The sequence below is a fragment of the Lontra canadensis genome, unplaced genomic scaffold (assembly GCF_010015895.1).
Source record: "Lontra canadensis isolate GAN:19392208 unplaced genomic scaffold, GSC_riverotter_1.0 scaffold127, whole genome shotgun sequence".
NCBI classification, from domain to species: domain Eukaryota; kingdom Metazoa; phylum Chordata; class Mammalia; order Carnivora; family Mustelidae; genus Lontra; species Lontra canadensis.
In genome coordinates, this window is record NW_022631121.1 from 149197 (window position 1) to 170964 (window position 21768).

The 21768-nt window shown below is 36.3% G+C and overlaps 1 pseudogene; it reads right to left on the bottom strand.

The window, feature by feature from the left end:
• Positions 1–4192: 4192 nt before the first annotated feature.
• LOC116857850 lies at positions 4193–4871 on the bottom strand (annotated as a pseudogene).
• Positions 4872–21768: the final 16897 nt, after the last annotated feature.

A 21768-nucleotide genomic window follows, 5' to 3' on the forward strand; every position in this document is an offset into this window, starting at 1 on the left:
AGTATATATTGTATAAATCCATTTTTTGAAAAATTCTAGGAAATTCAATATATTATACAGGGATAAAAAGCAGATCAGTGATAGCTGGGGATTGGGCAGGGAAGGGGTTCAGGGAGAGAGAGAAAGGAGGGATTCCAAAGAGGTATAGGGAACCTTTTGGGTGTGATGGTGTACTGGGTTAAATTGCGTCCCTCTAAAAGATATATGCAAGTCCAAACCCTAGGTACCTGTGAATGTGAACTTATTTAGAAATAGGTACTTTAGAGATGCAATTAAGAATCTGAGATGAGGTTTTAAACCTGGGTTTAGGGTGGGCTCCTAAATCCAATGACTAGTGTCTTTAAAAGCGTGAGGAGAGTATGACTGGATACAGACAGGGAAGGCAGCCATGTGAAGATGGAGGAATAGATGGGAGCTATGCTTCCACAAGATGAAGAGTACCAAGAGACACCGCAAGCTGCAAGAGGCAAAGAAGGATTCTCTCCTAGAGCCTTCGGAAGGAGTGTGGCCTTCCTGATGCCTTGATTTTGGATTTAAGGTTTCCCGAGCTGTAAGTGAATAAATTCATGTTGTTTGAAACCACTGAGTTTATGGCAACTTATTATAGCAATTATAGGTAACTAATACAGATGGATGTAATCATTGCTGTGGTTGTGGTAATGGTTTTTCATATATATATACGTATACATATATACACACTTATTTTGTATATTTTACATATGTGCAATTTATTCTGTATCAAGTAGACCTCAAAGTTGTTAAAAAAGCCAACAGCAACACAGAGGATTTAAACATCATGCTTAACAAACTAGACCTAATTTTTATATATTGAATAGTGTACCCACAAACTATGGCATAAATAAAAACTACAGGTTCATATTCAGGGAATGTTTGCTAATGTTTGCCAATACCAGTTCATAAAGTTACTCTCATGAAATTTTAAAGGAAGGAAACTACAAATCATGTCATCTTACCATAGTAAAATTGAGATAAAAGTTAATAAAAAAATTATTGAACAATACTGATTTATGTCCAGAAATTCAGGAGCATACTCCTAAATAAGCCAGAGAATGTAGAATAACTCAAGATGGAAATTAGAAAATATTTTAACTAAATTATAACATTACATATCAGTATTTGTGGGATGGAGTGAAAGCCAGGCTTAAAAATAAAATATTAAAAATGAAATTTATGACCTTAATGGTGTATATATAAATGGAAAAAATTAATCAACGATCTAACATCCATTTCAAGCAATCAAAAGAATAACAGAAAATTAAACATAAAGGAAATAGAAGAAAATAATAAGAAGAAAAATTAGTAAAATAGAAAAATATAGTAGAGGGAATTAAAAAGACCCAAGTTATTTATTTGAAAAAGAAAACCACAATAAAATTGATACTTTCCATTGTGAGATCCAATAAGAAAAATAGAAGGCCAAATAATCTTTGACAAAACAGGAAAAAATATACAGTGGAAAAAAGACAGTCTCTTCAATAAATGGTGCTGGGAAAACTGGACAGCTATATGTAGAAGAATGAAACTCGACCATTTTCTTACACCGTACACGAAAATAAACTCAAAATGGATAAAAGACCTCAACGTGAGACAGGAATCCATCAGAATCCTAGAGGAGAATATAGGCAGTAACCTCTTCGATATCAGCCACAGCAACTTCTTTCAAGATATGTCTCCAAAGGCAAAGGAAACAAAAGCAAAAATGAACTTTTGGGACTTCATCAAAATCAAAAGCTTCTGCACAGCAAAGGAAACAGTCAACAAAACAAAGAGGCAACCCACGGAATGGGAGAAGATATTTGCAAATGACAGTACAGACAAAAGATTGATATCCAGGATCTATAAAGAACTCCTCAAACTCAACGCACACAATATAGATAATCATATCAAATAATGAGCAGAAGACATGAACAGACACTTCTCCAATGAAGACATACAAATGGCTCTCAGACACATGAAAAAATGTTCATCATCACTAGCCATCAGGGAGATTCAAATTAAAACCACATTGAGATATCACCTTACACCAGTTAGAATGGCCAAAATTAGCAAGACAGGAAACAACATGTGTTGGAGGGGATGTGGAGAAAGGGGAACCCTCTTCCACTGTTGGTGGGAATGCAAGTTGGTGTAGCCACCTTGGAAAACAATGTGGAGATTCCTCAAGAAATTAAAAATAGAGCTTCCCTATGACCCTGCCATTGCACTACTGGGTATTTACCCCAAAGATACAGATGTAGTGAAAAGAAGGGCCATCTGTACCCCAATGTTTATAGCAGCAATGGCCACGGTCGCCAAACTGTGGAAAGAACCAAGATGCCCTTCAACGGACGAATGGATAAGGAAGATGTGGTCCATATACACTATGGAGTATTATGCCTCCATCAGAAAGGATGAATACCCAACTTTTGTAGCAACATGGACGGGACTGGAAGAGATTATGCTGAGTGAAATAAGTCAAGCAGAGAGATTCAATTATCATATGGTTTCACTTATTTGTGGAGCATAACAAATAACATGGAGGACATGGGGAGATGGAGAGGAGAAGGGAGCTGAGGGAAATTGGAAGGGGAGGTGAACCATGAGAGACTATGGACTCTGAAAAACAATCTGAGGGTTTTGAAGGGGCAGGGGGTGGGAGGTTGGGGGAACCAGGTGGTGGGTATTGGAGAGGTCACGGATTGCATGGAGCATTGGGTGTGGTGCAAAAACAATGAATACTGTTACGCTGAAAATAAATTGAAAAAATTAAAAAAAACACAAAAAAACAGTGAATATTCAATAACTGTTTTTGAATAAAAGAACAAAAAGAAAAACATTAATAAATATTACATCTGTAACTTATCTATTAATAAAAAAATATATTACATTTTCAAAATTAGAAAAATAAATAAATAAAGAAAAGAAAAATAGAAGGCAAAAAATAAATCCCCAAAAAGTAGGGATAAAAAAGAGGTGATCACCAAAAACCCTATAAATATCACAAGTGAGCTTATATTAATACATTCAAAAATTAAACTAAATGAACACATTATTAGAAGCGATAAATATATCAGGGATTCTGAACACAAGTCAGCATATAAAACTCAACTGTATTTTAATGTGATAATTAAAATGAAAATGGGAATAATGTAATTTCCAATAAAATCAGAGGGACCAAATACCTGGGAATAAAGTGAATGAATTGCAAGACCAGTTCACAGAAAACTTTAAAATACTATTGAAAATTTCTCTCAAATAAAGTAAGGAATAAACAACTTGAAGATGTAATACCATCTACAGATGGGAATAAAATACCACAAAGATGCCAATAATCTCAAAACTGAAAAAAATTAAATTCAATCCCAATGAACATCTTGGAATACTTTTACACTGAAACTGGCACATAAAAATTCGAAAGTGAAAAATAGCCAAGATATTCTTAAAGAATAATGAATTCAGGGGGCTTGTTTTATAACATAGCAAGCATTATTTATTGATTGATTTTAAAGATTTTATTTATTTGAGAGAAAGACTGCACACATGTGGGGGAAGGAGGGAGGGAGAGGGAAGCCCAAGCCGACTCTGCCTTGAGCATGGAGCCCCACACAGGCCCCCATTGCAAGACCCTGAGATCATGACCTGAGTAGAAACCAAGAGTCTGAGGTCTGAGGTTTAATTTACTGAGCCACCCAGGCACCCCTGTTTTTTTTATTTGTGTGTGTGTGTGTGTGTGTGTGTGTGTTATATTTACTTAGAAACATTCAGAATGTGAACAAAACAGCTGTAACTTTTTTTTTTTTTTGCAATTACAGAGTGGTATTGAGTTCACAGAACAACAACTATGTCATATAAGCTGCATCAGAGACAAATGAAGATGGAAAAATCTACCAGCCCATATGTAACTAATTTGTGCTGGGCACCAACAAGAACCTACTTTAAATTTCCACTAATGTAGAAATGTAAATTTTCAAATTTCCAGGTTAGTGGCTACTGAAAATACCACTAGGACAGGGCTATCTAAAGACACATTCAGTAGTGTGTTAACTATGCAAAAAAAGACAACGTACAGTTTAAAAGCAAATCTTACACAGCCTTACATTTCAATTTTTTTCCTTTAAAAGGAGTGAGATGCAGATGGGGGGTGGGGTTTACATGCTTTACAGACAAGAAAAAAAAATGCACTAGAACCAACTTACTCATCTTCTTCTTCTTCATCTTCCTTCTCCTCCTCATACTCTTCATCTTCCTTGTCTTCCTCCTCTTGGTTCTTTTGCTTTTTTTTCAGCTTTGACAACCCTGTTTTTTGCTGCATCAGGTTTTTCCTTTAGCTCAGTATGCAGCAATATCCTTTTCCTATTTTTCCTTCCGCTTAGCAGCTTCTTTCCATGCAGCTGCTTGTTATCTGTGGTGGTTTTATTCCACATCTCCCCCAGTTTCTTTGCAACATCACTAATGGATAGGCTGGGATGTTCTCCTTTGATTTTTGGGTGATACTCAGAACAAATCAAGAAAAAGGCCAAAGGAGGCCTCTTAGGTGCATTGGGGTATGTGTAGGTGCACTGGTCTATGTGTTGCTGAAGTGAGCACTGAGTGTGCATTGGGATCCCTTCTTTTTTGTTTCCCCTTTAGGGGAAATGCAAATTTTCATTTATCTTTTGTTATGGACCTTGTCTGCCTTTGCCATGCCTTCAAATTTTCCTTTGTCTTTAGCAGACGTGGTCTTCCCTATCTCTGAGCACTTCTTAGAAAACTCAAGAGAAGTTGACTGAAGCCTCTGGGTGTTTCTTCTTGTGCTCCTCTTGGCAAGTTTGCACAACGAATGCATATGATGACCTTTTGCCTCTCAGCTTCTTAGGATCTCCATTGCCCATATTTAATTATTTTCCCCAGTGAGGCTCAGAGTCACCCAGCACCCATCTGGCTCTCACTTGCCCAGGTGCTGTCTCTGTGGAGCTCAGTGTACTGCAATGGCTGTTGTAAACATTATTTTAAAGCAACCTTAATTAAGTTTGCTATTAGTGCCAGAATATAGATAACTTGAACAGAAGACAGAATTTAGAACTGATTCATATACATGACTACTTGATATAAAACAAAGCCATAAAAAACAATGGCGAAAGATTGTCTTTTCCATAAATTATCCGGTATCAATTATATATTCATATATCCAAATAGCCATATGTCCAAGAAAAACTTTGCCCCTACTTCAGACCAAAACAAAAAATCAATTCTAGCTGCATTATAGGTCTAAATCTGGAAGGTAAATCAAGTTTTCTAGAAGAATATATAGAACATTTTCACGATGTGAGAGTAGGCAAAAGTTTTATTAAAGAGATGCAAAAATCACTAACCATAAAGGAAATAATAAATTGAACCACATCAAAAGCAGAGTTCAATTCATAAAAAGAAAACAGAGAGTAAAAAGGTCACTGAGAAGAAATGTATAATGTGTATTTCTAACAAAAGACTTGTATCTAGAATACAAAATTAACACCTGCAGATCAATAAAAAGAAAGATAAGGATGCAACAATGGCTCAACGTCAGCAAATCAGTCAATGTGACATACCACAAAATGAAGGACAAATGTCACATGATCATTTCAGTAGATACACAAAAAGCACTTACAAAATTCAACATCTGTTTATGATAAAAACTCTTAACAAAATGGGTATAGAGAGAACATACCTCAAAATAATAAAGGCCATATGTGATAACTGCACAACTAACATCATACTCAATGGTGAAAAGCTGAAAGCCCTGCCTCTAAGATCAGTAACAAGACAAAAATGCCCATATTTGTCACTTTTACTCAATGCAGTAAGTCCTAGCCAGATCACTTGGGCAAAAAAATAAAATAAAATAAAGGACACCCAAATTGGAAAGAAATAAAATTGTCACTATTTACAGATGACATGGTACTCTATATGAAGAACCCTAAAGCCTCCACCAAAAAAACTCTTAGAACTATACAGACTAGTATCTCTGATGAGCACAGATATAAAAATCCTCAACAAAATGTAAGCAAACTAAATCCAACAATACATTAAGAAAGTCACTTATCATTTACCATAATCAAGTGGGATGTATTCCTGGGATGCAGATGTGGTTCAGAATTCAAAAATCAAGGTGATACATCATATTAACAAGAGAAAAGATAGAAACCATATATAGGATCATCTCAAAAAATGCAGGAAAGGCATTTGACAAAGTACAACATACATTCATAATAAAAGCTTTAAAGTATGTTTAGAGGGAACAAACCTTAACATAATAAAGGCCACATGTGAAAAAGCCCCAGCTATCATCCTCATTGGAGAAAAACTGAGAGCTTTTTCTCTAAGATTAAGAACAAAACAAGGATGTGCACTCTTACCACTTTTATTCAACATAGGACTAGAAATTCTAGCCACAGCAGTCAGACCCCCAGCCCCCAAAAGAAAGAAAAGGCATCCCAATTGGTGAAGAAATAAAACTTTCATTATTTGCAGATGACACGATACTGTATATAGGAAACCCAAACCCAAAACCTAGAACTGATAAATTAATTCAGTAAATTTGCAGGATCCAAAAATCAATGTACAGAAATACGTTGGATTTCTATACGTTAATAGTGAAGTAGCAGGAAGAGAAATTAAGAAAGCAATCACATTTCTAATTGCACCAAAAGAATAAAATATCTAGGAATAAACTTAACCAAGGAGGCAAAAAGCCTGTACTCTGAAAAAATATAAAACACTGATGAAAGTAAACAAAGATGACCAAATGGAAAGACACTCCATGTTCATGAACTGGAGGAACTAATATTGTTAAAATATCTATACTACCCAAAGCAATCCACAAATTTAATACAATCACTGTCAAAATACCAATGACATTTTTCACAGAACTAGAACAAATCCTAAAATTTGAATGGCGCTCCAAAAGTCCCCAAATAGCCAAAGCAATCTTGAAAAAGAAGAACAAAGCTGTAGGTATAATAAACCCAGATTTCAAGATATACTATGAAGCTGTAGTAAGCACAACAGTATGGTACTGGCACATAAACAGAGACATTGATCAACAGAACAGAAAGCCCAGAAATAAATCCAAGCAAGTACGATCCATCTATGACAAATGAGGTAAGAATATGCAATAGGGGAAAATAGTCTCTTCAACAAATGGTTCTTGGAAAACTGGACAGCTACATGCAAAAGAATGAAATTGGACCACTTTCTTATACCATATGCAAAGATAAATTCAAAATGGATGAAGAACCCAAATGTGAGTCCAAAACCCATAAAATTCCTAAAAGAAAATACAGGCAGTGATTTATATGACAATAGCCATAGGAATATTTTTCTAAGTATGTCTCCTCAGACCAGGGAAACAAAAGCAAAATTAAACTATTTGGACTATACCAAAATAAAAAGGTTTTGTACAGCAAAGGAAACTGTAAACCAAATGAAAAGTCAGCTTATTGAGTGGGAGAAGATATTTGCTAATGGAGTTAATATCCAAAATATATAAAGACCTTATACAACTCTACCACCCCTAAACCCCTAAATTATCTCATTAAAAAATGGGGCAGAGGACCTGAATAGGCATTTTCTCGAAGGCATACAGATGGCTAACAGACACATGAAAAGATGCTCAACATCACTGATCAACTAATCATCAGGGAAATGCAAATCAAAGTACACTAAGATATCACCTCACACCTGCCAGAATGGCTAGACTCAAAAAGATAAGAAATAACAAGTGTTGGCAAGGATGTAGAGAAAAAGGAACCCTTGTATACTGCTGGTGTGAAAGCAAACTGATGCAGCTACTATTGAAAAGACTATGGAGGTGCCTCAAAAAATTAAAAATAGAATTATTGCAAGATTCAATAATTCCATGACTAGGTATCTACCTAAAGAAAACAAAACAAAACAAAAACTAATCTTAAAAGATAAATGTACCCCCTTGTTTGCTGCAGCATTATTTATAATAGCCAAGATATGGAAGAAACCCCAGTTGATCAGATACATGAATGGATAAAGTAGATGTGGAGTGAGTGTGTGTGTGTGTGTGTGTGTGTGCACGTGCGCACGTGTTATGAAATATTACTCAGCCACAAAAAGGAATGAATTCTTGCCCTTTGCAACATGGATGGACCTAGAGGGTATAACACTCAGTGAAATAAGTCAGAGACAAATATCATATGATTTCACTCATATGTGAAATTTAAGAAACAAAACAAATGAACCAATAAAGGGAAAAAAGAGACCCCTCCCCCCCAAAAAAATACACAAAAATCTCCAAACTCTTAGATACAGAGAACAAACTGGTGGTTGTTAGAGGTGGAATGGGTAGGAGGATGGGTGGAAGAGATATAGGAAATTAAGGGTACAGTTATCATAATGAGCACTCAATAATATACAGAATTGTTGAATCATTATACTGTACACCTAAATTTAATACTGCAAGTTAATTATACTTCCATCAAAAAAAAAACTGTCAGAAGTAATAAATGGATTCACTAAAGTTGCAGGATACAAAATCAATACACAAAAATCTGTTGCATTTCTATACACTAATAACAAAGTATCAGAGAAATCAAGAAAACAATCCCATTAACAATTGCATTACATGAATAAAATACCTAGGAATAAATTTAACCAACATGGTTAAAGATCTGTATATTGAAAACTACAAAACATTAGTGAAAGTGACTGCAGAAGACACAAATAATGGAAAGATATTCCGTGTTCATGGATTAGAAGAGTCATTATTGGTCTTATTACCCAAGGTAACATACAGATTCAATACAATCTGTATCAAAATTTCAATGACATTTTTCAAAGAAACAGAACAAATAATCCTAAAATTTGTATGGAAGCACAAAAAACCCCAAAGAGCCAAAGAAATCTTGAGAGAGAAGGAAAAAGTTAGAGGCATGACACTCCTTGATTTCGAACAATATCACAAAGCTATTGTAGTCAAAACAGTGTGGTATTGGCATAAAATAGACACTAGATTAATGGAAGGTAAGAGAGAGTCCAGAAATAAACCCATGCATAGATCATCAATTTATGACAAAGGACCTAAGAATATTCGATGGGGGAAGGACAGTCTCTTCAATAAATGTTGGAAAACTGGACAGCTACATGCAAAAGAAGCAAACTGGACCACTATCTTACACCACACAGAAATTAATTAGAAATGGATGAAAGACTTAAATGTTAGACATGAAACCATAAAATTCCTGGAAGAACTACCATAGGATCCAGCAATTCTATTTCTGGGTATTTATCCCAAGAAAACAAAAGACACTACCTCAAGAAGACATATGCACCCCCATGTTCACTGTAGCATTATTTACAATAGCCAAGGTATGGAAACACCTAAGTTCATTGATAGATGAATGGACAAAGAAATTGTGATCTATATACACAGTATTTTTCAACCATAAAAAAGAATAAAATCTGAGGTGCCTGGGTGGCTCAGTCAGTGAGGTGTCTGCCTTTGGCTCAGGTCATGATCTCAGGGTCCTGCGATGGAGCCCCGCATGGGGCTCCCTGCTCAACGGGGAGTCTGCCTCTCCATCTCCCTCTGTGATCTCTCTCACTCTCTCTCAAATCAATAAACAAAATATTAAAAAAAAGAATAAAATCTTCAATTTGCAACTATATGAATTGGACCGAGGGCATTATGCTAAGTGAAGTAAGTCATAAAGAGAAACACAAATGCTCTATGATCTCTCTTACATGTGGAATCTTAAAAAAAAAAAAAACCCAAAACCAAAAACACCTAAAAAAATAAACCCCCAAACAAACTAACAAACAAAAACCAACACAAGCTCACAGATACAGAGAAGAGACTGGTGGTTGCCAGAGGTGGTAAAGGAAGGCAAGAGGGAGGAATGAGTGCACTGTTTGTTTGTTTTTTTAATTAAAGTGAACTGTTCAAATAAATTAAAAAGAAAACCTAGCAAGAAAACAGGCAAGAATCTCATATAAGCACTTCATAAAATGATATCCATATGGTAAACTAACTTGGAAAAAAAGGCAAGCTAAGTATCTAAGGACCTGCCAGAAGGACGAAAAATCTAAAAGCCCTGAAAATATCTAATATAGGCCAGAATGTGTCGGTGGGAATTGGTTCATCAACTTTGGAAAACTTTGTCAGCATTTACAAAGTTGAATACATGCTTGTCCCATGACCCAGAAATTCCACTCTTAGGCAACATAGACAATAGAAATGTATACACATTTGCATCAGAAATGTTTATAGCAATTTTATTTGAAATGATGAAGGTCCAGGAAAAAAATCATCACCAAATGTGCATCAGCTATAGAATTTGTAAATAAGGTTGCTGTTAAGTTCAAGAACAAGCAAAACTAATCTGTGTTCTTGGAATTCAGGACGGTAGTTACCATTTGGGGGATAAATGGGTCCTGATTGAGAGGAAGCATGATGGTGGCTTTTAGAGGCTGATAATTTGCTTTCTTGATCTGAGTGGTAGTTACTTGGGTATGCTTACTTTGTGACAGTTCACTTAAGGGTTTATTTCTGATTTTGCATATATGCCATACTTCAATAAAAACTTAAAAAATAACTTAGTTTCATATAAAATGAAGAAGGCAAACTGAATGATCAGGCATATTCTATCATGCTTTTTTTCCAATCACAGTGATAGTCATCTTTTTCCCCATATTTATGTGCCAATAAATTGATAATGTCCTAGTGACACAACATCTCAAAATAGGATAAAATGAATAGACTTAAAAATGTTATTTTTTTATTGTGGTTAAAAAAACATGTAAGATTTACCCTTTTAACAAATTTATAAGTGTACAGCGAAGTACTGTTAAATACAGGCACAATGTTATAATGCACATCTGTAGAATTTATTCACCTCACATAAATGAAACTGAACACCCAGTGAACAACTTCCCATTTCCCCTTTGCCTAGTTTCTGGTAACTACCATTCTATTTTCTGCTTCTATGAGCTTGACTAGTGTAGATACCTCATATAAATGGAATTGCAAGGTATTTATCCTTCTGTTACTGTTTCATTTCACTTAGCATATATCTTTATGGTTAATCGATATTATTGAATATGATGGGATTTCATTCATTTTTTTTTAGAAGATTTTACTTGAGAGAGAAAGAGAGAGAACATGAGCAGGGGGAGGGGCAAAAGGAGAGGGAAAACTGACTCCTTGCTGAGAGCTAAGCCTCATGACACGGGGCTTGATTCCAGAACCCTGAAATCATGATCTGAGCCTAAGTCAGACGTTCAACTGACTGAGCCACCCAGGCACCCTGGGATTCCAATCATTTTTAATGCTGAATAATATTCCATTGTATGTACATACCACATTTTCTTTACCCATTCATATGTTGATGGACATGTAGGTTGCTTTCACATCTTGGCTACTGTGAATAATGCTGCAGTAAAAACAAAAGTCCAAATACTTCTTCAAGATCTTGATTTCAGCTCCTTTTGGATAAATAGCCAGAAGTGGGATTGCTGGAATATATGGAAGTTCTATTTTTAATTTTTTGAGGAACCTCCATATGGTTTTTCCATAGTGGCTACATCATTTTACACTCATACCCACAGTGCACAAGGTTACCAATTTCTCCACGCCTTTTTTCAACACTTTTTTTTTTTCTATAATGATCATCCTAATTGCTGTGAGGTGATGATATCTCATTGTGTTTTCATTTGCATTTCCCTAATGATTAGTGATATTGAGCACTTTTTCATATACCTGCTGGCCTTCTTTGGTGAAATATAAATTCAGTTCTTTTACCCATTTTTAGATTGAGTTATTTGTTTTAGTTTTGCTACTGAGTTGTAGGAGTGCCTTCTAAATTTTAGATATTAACCTCCTATCTGCTATTTGGTTTGCAAGTTATTTTTCCTGATCTGTAGGCTGTTTTCTCACTCTGTTGATTGTTTCCTTAATATTTGTTTAATGTGTAAAAATGACAACACTAAATTAGTTTAATTTGGATTTAGTTTTCTTGCAGTTAAACAGAACTAATTTTCATCTTATGAGTCATAGCTGCTGAGGAGTTCCTTTCACAAAATGGATGTATAATTTAGTTTTTATTTTCTATGGATGCATTTGACTGCTTTATCCTCTTTAGGAGTTCCAGCTCAGATGTGTTGGGACACTTCAGTGCATTTCTGAGACACAACACAGCCTAATTTTGCAAGGCATTCTATAACTAAGAAGGAAAAACCTGATCTACAATCTCCATCCTCATCATAGACTCTTGTTTGTGATTTGGGCCAATCATGGTCATTGTATAAACTTCAGACTTCCAATTTCTTTTTTTTCCCTTCTTTTCCTTTTTTTTAAAGATTTTATTTATTTATTTGACAGAGATCACAAGTAGGCAGAGAGGCAGGCAGAGAGAAAGGAAGGGAAGCAGGCTCCCTGCTGAGCAGTGAGCCCAGTGTGGGGCTCGAACCCAGGACCCTGGGATCATGACCAGAGCTGAAGGCAGAGGCTTTAACCCACTGAGCCACCCAGGCGCCCCTCCAATTTCTTTTTTAAAAAGGTTTATTTTTCAAGAATTTGAAAGGGAGAGAGAAGAGGGGACACAGGGACAAAGGAAGAGAATCCCAAGCAGACTCCCTGCTGAGTGTGGAGCCTGACACGGGGCTCGATCTCATGACCCTGAGATCATGACCTGAGCTGAAACCAAGAGTCAGATGCTTAACTGCCTGAGCCACCTAGGTACCCTGAAATATCCCATTTCTAATGGAGGATTTTATGGCACTTCTTTGACTCTTTCATTTTCCCACTCATTGTGCTCTAGTCCAAGTGAAGCAATTTCTTCACCTGGGCTTGGCATATCTTTTCCTTTTTAATGCTAATGCCTTACAATACTATATTTTTACTTTGTTTATAAGGTTTAATAATATATATTCAGTATTATTCATTCTAGGCTCACTAAAACCAGTCAGATGTTTCTGGACCTACATGGTCACATCCTTGCTTGAATTATTTATGTATAATTATATTGCTTTTGAGAAAAACATGAGATGCCATTGGTGAAGCTGTTAAAATGACTGTAATTAAAGTAATACACGAGAAAAAGATCCAAGTTTGTGGAATGTTGTTTATGCTGCATTTTACCTTTCAGAACAATTAAATTGTTATTATACACTTATATGCTCACAGGGAATATTTGCAATATAATTTTAAATTGAGGCAAATTAGTATTTTATATCAGCTCATTAAAAAACAAGCAAAGAATCTAAACTCCCCTCCACCATCAGGTTAAGGCAAACCCTGTTCTCAGGAGAGATGGTTATACTGTAACCCTGCTCCAATGTCAGTCCATTCCCCAACTCCTCCTTGATTTTAGTAAATTGCCTTGCCATGGAAGTATGTGTATTTGGGTGTCTGGACAGACTTAATACTTCTGCCATTTTTCAATTTAATGAAAATCCACAATGAAATTATATTCTAAATATCTTTTGAAAAGTTTGGATAATTATTCATTACTCTATTTGAGTAGCTCAGTAGCCTTGAGTTTCCATCTAATTGGTAATGACCTTTAGCCAACTTCCTTCTCTCTCAAATTCCCTAATCACATTTCACAGCAGTACCATCAGACTATGCTGGAAAAGCCATGTGCCAAGATGCCAGGGAAATCCATGCAGGCTTGAAACACTTAAATAGAAGTGGAGTAAACAACAACAACAAAAGAAAACCTGTTCAACCTCATCAAGATTATAAAATGTCATGTCTGGCAATGCATTTCACTAGATGGTCAAAAATTTTTTCAAATTATTTTCATAAAGAACAGACTTTATATTTCCAGAAAACTCAAGTCTGGCCTCACTTTGCATTGTTTAATATTTTAGATTAGTCACAAAGATCCGTTTTAAATATTTCTTCATCTTTAAATGAGCCTGGTATTATTTTTTCAGTGATCAATTAACATAGACATGTAATATAGTCAAGGTCTAAGCCAAACATCATGGAAATGTTGGAAAAGTAACTTGAAGAGAGTGTTGATCGTTGGAAATAAATGCAACATTTTGAAGATTCGGTGGGGTTCCAGGGCTGTATTGCCATGATGCTAAGTCACCAGACCAAATGCAAAAACAGTGCACTCAAGCACCCAAATGATTTACCTGATGCTTAGTTTAATGGAACTGGAACAACTTCCCTAAACACGTTAAGTGTTTCATATTTCATGGATTGTTATGGGATCATGTAGACACTAACTATAATGCTAAGATCTATTTCTATTCAATAAGAATTGTGCATAGTATTATACATGCCTTGAATTTATATAACGCTCTCTATCATGGCATTTTACAAGAAGAGAGGATTTTAAATGTGCCATCTGACTTGCAAGTAAAAAGAGCATCTCTAAAACGATACTAGTTACTGAATATACAGCAGAGGACAAGTTGCTTCTGGGAAACAAAAGAATGATTACAAAATGCTCATTTGAAAACCTTGTCCTGAAAGGGCTCAGTTGGTAGAACTTTATGTTTCATATCAGACTTTTCCCTTACCATCTCCGTCCAGTATTGCCCCACACAGGGTACAGGTGTTTAGGCAAGTTTAGAGAAGAATGAGAATGTACTCACCTACACTAACATACAATGCTTCATTTTCTTGGAACTTCTGAATCCATTCTTTTTTCCTAGGATTTTATTTATTTATTTGTCAGAGAGAGAGAGCTAGAGAGAGTGAGAGGGTGCACAAGCAGGGGAAAGGGCAAGCAGAAGAAGCAGGCTCCTCGCTGAGCAAGGGCCCTGGGATCATGACCTGAGCCAAAAGCAGATGCTTAACCAGCTGAGCCATCCAGGCATCCCCTGAATCCATACTAAGAGCTGGCCCAAGAATGGCCTAAAGAAAGTGACAGAAAGCAAGACAGAAAACCTGTCATCCTAAAACAAAACAAAACAAAAAACCCCAAAATCAATATAGTCTGATCAAAATGAAAGAAGACCTAAAGCACTTGATCTAAATGAAAATATGATCGTAAAAGTATACAGATGTAAATGTTTTATCTTACTATCTTGTGCTTTATGACCTCAGTGTCGGCTGTTTTTGTTCAGTTTTTTAAAATGTGCATATTTAAGTATTTCTTGAACTCTGAGATAAAAGGGATAAAGGGTAATTATTAAGAATAGTTTTGAAAAGAAAAGATCTTCAGAGATCAAAGAACACTTTTTAAAGGTTTATTTCCAGTACACACAGGATTATTTTCTCCCTAAAATCTTTGTGGTTTCAGGGTAAGATCAAACAGTGTATACAAGTTATACGTGATTCTAGTAACTATGGGCCTTCCTTTACCTCTTAGCTGGACTACAGAAAACAGTTTAAAAATCAGCCTGATTATGAAATAGTTGTCTAGTATTATTGCCTCTGCACGTTTTGATCAGCTGCCAGCAGGGAAACCTTTGGGGCAAAACCTTATAAGCTTATCTCTTGGTTCATTAGGGTTATGGGGGGAAGAAAGGAAAAAACAAGTTTTCAAGTTTCTAATTAAAATGATTGCCAAGACTCCTCTCCAAGGACCACTCTTTCAGTTACAAAGTGCATGTGTAAATGAAGCACCCCAGGCCATCAGCAAATTGACAAAAGCAAGTCAGAACCAATGACGCTTTCTGTTTAATCTGAGCTAGCATACAAGAAACTTAGCTGGAAAAAATGGTGAAGAAATCTATTTACAAGGGTTCTATAGATTTTCTTGTATCAGCAGCTGTTTTGAGAAATATTGGGAAAATAATGGTTTCTTCCCTTTTTAAAAAGGCAGTTACCGGAATTGGATTTCACATTTATGATCCAAAACTCCGACCCACCATTTGCATTTTTCATTTAAAGGCGTCATTCTACTACTTTGGGGAATAACAGTGCCACTGCAGATGCTGTCAGCCTTCCACTCATGTACCAAGGGCATCGTACTGCAGGTACCTGTGTCTCTGCCAGAGGGCAGTCTCTAGCCATGGGAGCTCAGTGAAGCTGTGCCTAGGGCAGGCCCACACTGGAAACTCTGGCCTCCAGTAATGGATGAAATAGTCATCCATTCATAAATGATAACAGAATTGGTGGGTGAATGCCATGAGCTTCCTTAGCTCTTGGGTGGGACAACTCTGAGCTGTCTTCACTGTCTCCCAGAAGTTCCCAGTGGTATTGTATCCCAGCTGCCCTCAGTGGAAGCCTGTTCATTATGCAGCCTGTACTGGCTTCTTCCGTTTGCCTATCCTATTTCCTTACTTCCCTCTCAGTAATTGCTGGAACCACCTCCCAAATAAACTATTTGCACTTAAATCTTTGTCCCAGGTTTTGCTTTTGGGAGAACACAACCTAAAACAAGTGCTATTGCTAAGACAGAGGTAGAGATAATCCACTTTGTATGAATCCAGATAAGTCACCTCAGATTTTATTTCTGTCCTTACATTCCTTAATCTTAACCCGGAAAGGAGCCTACACAGAACATAATGTTTAGGCAAAAGCTAAACAATGCACACCATGAAAACATCTCCAAGGCCTCAATATTCATAGATGTTCATAAGAATTGTGAAACTGATCTCAATTTTAAAAGAACTCACTTGCAAGCATCTCATCTCACTTGGAATATTTTGATATAGTCACGGGGATTTCTGGGAAGTTAATTTAAATACCTATTAGTTGGAAACATGATTAGTTTACTGGATACTATGTTGAAAATGGAAAATTTGAGTTTAAAACCAGAATTTTGGTATATTCACCCCAAATATATATTATATATACTTTTAAATTCAATTAGCCAACATATAATACATCATTATTTTTTGATGTAATGTTCAGTGATTCATTAGTTGCGTATAACACCCAGTGTTCATTACATCACATGCCTTCCTTAATGCCTAATATCTAGTTACCCCATACCCCCACCCACGTCCCTTTCTGAAATCCTCAGTTTGTTTCATGGAGCCAAGAGTCTCTCACGGTTTGTCTCTCTCTCTCTGATTTCTTCCCATTTCAGTTTTCCCTCCCTGTCCCTATGATCCTCTGTGCTATTCCTTATATTCCACATATGAGTGAAACTATAGGATAATTATCTTTCTCTGATTGACTTATTTCACTTAGCATAATCCCCTCCAGTTCCATTCATGTCAGTCTAAATGGTAGGTATTCACTCTTTCCGATGGCTGAGTAATATCCCATTTTATATATGAACCACATCTTCTTTATCCATTTGTCTGTTGAAGGACGTCTTGGCTCCTTCCACAGTTTGGCTATTACAGATATTGCTGCTATGAACATTGGAGTGCACATACCCCTTCTTTTTACTACATCTGTATCTTTGCGGTAAATACCTATTAGCGCAATCACTGAGTCATAGGGTAACTCTATTTTCAACTTTTTGAGGAACCACTGTTTTCCAGAGTGGCTGTACCAACTTGCACACCCACCGACATTGTAAGAGGGAAACTTTCTCCACATCCTTGCCAACATCGGTCATTTCCTGACTTGTTAATGTCAGTCATTTTAACTGGAGTAAGGTGGTATCACATTGTGGTTTTGATTTGTATTTCCCTGATGGCTAGTGATGTGGAACATGTTTTCACATGTCTGTTGTCCATTTGTATGTCTTCTTTGGAGAAGTGTCTATTCATGTCTTCTGACCATTTCTGGATTGGATTATTTGTTTTATAGGTGTTGAGTTTGAGAAGTTCTTTACAAATCTTGGGTACCAGCCCTTTATCTGGTATGTCATTTGCAAATATCTTCTCCCATCCATAGGTTGCTGTTTGCTGTTTGCTTTTGTTAACTGTTTCCTTTGCCACACAGAAGCGTCTTATCTTGAGGAAGTCCCAAAAGTTCATCTTTGCTTATGTTCCCCTTGCCTTAAGAGACGTGTTTTAAAAGAAAGTGCTGTGGTTGAGGTTGAAGAAGTTGCTGCCTGTGTTCTCCTCTAGGATTTTGATGGATTCCTGTCTTACACTTAGGTCTTTCATCCATTTTGAGTTTATCTTTGTATATGGTGTAAGAGAATGGTCCAGTTTCATTCTTCTGCATGTGACTGTCCAGTATTCCCAACACCATTTATTGAAGAGACTGTCTTTTTTTCCATTGGATATTCTTTCCTGCTTTGTCAAAGATTAGTTGACCATAGAGTTGAGGGTCCATTTCTGGGCTCTCTATTCTGCTCCATTGATCTATGTGTCTGTTTTGTGCCATTACCATACTGTCTTGGTGCTCACAGATTTGTAATACAGCTTGAGGTCTGGCATTGTGATGCCCTCAGCTTTGGTTGTCTTTTCAACTTTCCTTTGGCTATTCAGGGTCTTTTCTGGTGTCATACAAATTTTAGGATTATTTCTTCCAGCTCTGGGAAAAATGTTAATGGTATTTTTATAGGGATTGCATTGAATATGTAGATTGCTCTGGGAAATATAGACAATTTTAACAATGTTTATTGCTCCAAACCATGAGCATGGAATGTTTTTCCATTTCTTTGTGTCTTCTTCAATTTCTTTCATAAATGTTCTGTAGGTTCTAGAATACAGATCTTTGGTCTCTTTGGTTAGGTTTATTCCTAGGTATCTTATGGTTTTGGGTACAATCACAAATGGGATCGACTCCTTAATTTCTCTCTTCTGTCTTGTTGTCAGTATATAGAAATGCAACTGATTCCTGTGCACTGATTTTATATCCTGCCACATTGTTAAATTTCTGTATGAGTTCTAGCAATTTTAGGGTGGAATCTTTTGAGTTTTCCATATAGAGCATCATATCATCTGTGAAGCGTGAGAGTTTGACGTCTTTGTTGATTCGGATACCTTTTATTTCTTTTTGTTGTGTGATTGCTGATGCTAGGAATTCTAGTATAATGTTAAACAACAGTGGTGAGAGTGGACATCTGTGCCGTGTTCCCATGACCTTAGGGGAAAAGCACTCAGTTTTTTTTTTTCCATCGAGAGTGATATTTACTGTGGGTTTTTCATAAATGGCTTTTATGATATTGAGGTATGTTCCCTCTATCCCTATAATTTGAAGAGTTTTAATCAAGAAAGGATGCTGTATTTTGTCAAATGCTTTTTCTGCATCAGTTGAGAGGATCATATGGTTATTATCTCTTATTAATGTGCTCGATCATGTTGATTGATTTACGAATGTTGAACCACCCTTGCATCCCAGGAATAAATCCCACCTGGTCGTGATGAATAATCCTTTTAATGTACTATTGGATCCTATTGGCTAGGATCTTGGTGAGAATTTTGGCATCCATGTTCAGGGATATTGGTCTGTAATTCTCCTTTTAATGGGGTCTTTGTCTGGTTTTGGGATAGGGTAATGCTGGCCTCATAGAATGAGGTTGGAAGTTTTCCTTCCATTTCTATTTTTTGAAACACCTTCATTAGAATAGGTATTATTCTTCTTTAAATGTGGTAGAATTCCCCTGGGAAGCCACCTGGCCCTGGACTCTTGTGTTTTGGGAGGTTTTTGATTACTGCTTCAATTTCCTTGCTGGTTATTGGTCTATTCAGATTTTCTAACTCTTCCTTTTTTAGTCTTGGTAGTTTATTAGTTCCCAGGAATGCATCCACTTCTTCCAGATTGCCTAATTTGCTGGCATATAGTTGCTCATAATATGTTCTTACAATTGTCTGTATTTCCTTGGTATTGAATATGATCTCTCCCCATTCTTTCCTGATTTTATTAATTTGGGTCCTTTCTGTTTTCTTTTGGATAAGTCTGGTCAGAGGTTTATCAATCATATAAATAGTAAAGATTAGAACAGAAATCAATGAAATAGAAATCAGAAGAGCATGAGAACAGATCAACAAAACTAGAAGTTAGTTATTTGTGTATATATGTTTAAATATTTGGGGGATTATCACTTTTTTTTTGTTTCAACCACATGATTGTCATGTCATTTTTCATATTGAGTTTTGATACATCATTAAACTATGTTTACAGGGCTCTTCCCTCAACTCTTCTTGGTCTTTTAAGTGTACATGCCCCATTGGCAAGCATAGTGAAGTTGTGAACAGAAACATTTAAGGGTGCAAAGTCGAGCTACCTCTCTCATTGTTCGAACTTCATCCTGATTATCCAACACCACAAGAAAATATGCCCTTCAGCCTATACCATTCAAGTGTTCAAGTTACTTTAATGTGCCTACATATGCAAACAACATAAAGGAAAAATAAATTCAACCAATTTGCAGGTTACAAGATATCCGATTATTAATTCACTTATTAAATAGTTAAAGCTGGTCAGAGAAAAGTGTTGAAGAAACGTATGCCAAAGACTCAGACTACCAATATTTGAATAAGCTTTGTTCCATATTCTAGTTGCAGATTTTACACTCAGTTTGGCCAAACAACTTAAAAATGCATGATTCTGGTCACCCTTAAGAAAACCCTTCCATTCCTGAAGCTTATTCACTGGATGTCCCTCAGTACATTATGGTCCACACTTGTAGCTCTGTTCTTTAGCTTTTTTGACATTGTCCAAATCTCTCTTTCATCCTGTTACATCTGGAGTCTGGACCTCAAGATATAGTGATTATAGTCACCAAAGTCGAATAGGAGAGTGAATCTTATTTTTTTGTCTGCTTAGCTTTTTCTGTGTGGCCTACACTGCTAGATTTTAAAAGACCAATTAAGAAAAGGGAAACCAGAAGGAAACAAATGATCAAATTTTGCCTTCTTTTTTTCTTGGAAAGCATGTGACCATTGCTGAATTCCTGGCATCTAGATTAGGTCTTCACTACAGCTAGTAAATATAAAGAAGTATCTCAAGCCTAGGTATAAACTTTTTATTTCATATTCTTCATTTATGTTGACTAAGATTGAGTTCAAATTGCATTTTGTGAGGTTTTGATGCTTCTGCTAAAGTACATATGCCTCTAAGAGATGAAGGATTACAGGCTCTTTCTATGGCTGCTACTGTTCCCATCACACTGCTTACCTGTTCATTATCTTTTCCTCTGCTTCTCCTCAGCACCTGCTCTTATCTTTCTGGAAAGTCAGGATGCCATGAATTAGATAGAATCAGTGCATTAGAAACTGGCAAAAATCCAAATAGAATGAAAGATATTTGACGAAGAGACATGCAATAGAGTATGTCACCTAGAATATCAAATATTTTACTGATGTAATAGAGGAAAGGCTAATGAAATTTGTGGACTAGGAAAAGCAGAGAGAAATCCCAAATCTTTTAGAAGACTGAAATGCAATGAGATCTTGATGAATCAGATAAGTCATCCTAGCTTCAAAGAAGACCATGATAAAGTACTAAATAATAATAATACAAAAAAAGATCCTTACACAGAAGTTGAGGGAGTTCTCTTCCTCTAAGGAGGATTTAAAGATTAAGATAAAATAGAAAACAAAGTTGTCAACAAGACTGTACAGTGCCACTCAACTCGACGAAATGTATTAAAGCAATGTTAACATTGTGAACACGTTATCATTAAAGTTTGTCCTGAAAGTAGGAAAACCATTAGGTTTGAAGTCAGAAGAGGGCACACATCTTGATTTCACCATTTGCTAGCTGTGTGACTCTCGATGAGTTATCCTCACTTAGCCTCATTTTCTCCAGCTATTAAAACTAAGATAATGCCATTTGTTTTACAATCTTGTTTTACAAAGATTTTGTATTGGTTAAATGAGATCATGTAAGTCAGTGGTGCTCAGACAGGGGTGATTTTTGTGCCTCAGGGGACATCTGACAGTGTCTGGAGACAGTTGCAGTTGTCATAACTCAGTGGTGGTATTGGCCTCTAGTGGGTGGAGGCCAGGGACGCTGCTCAACAC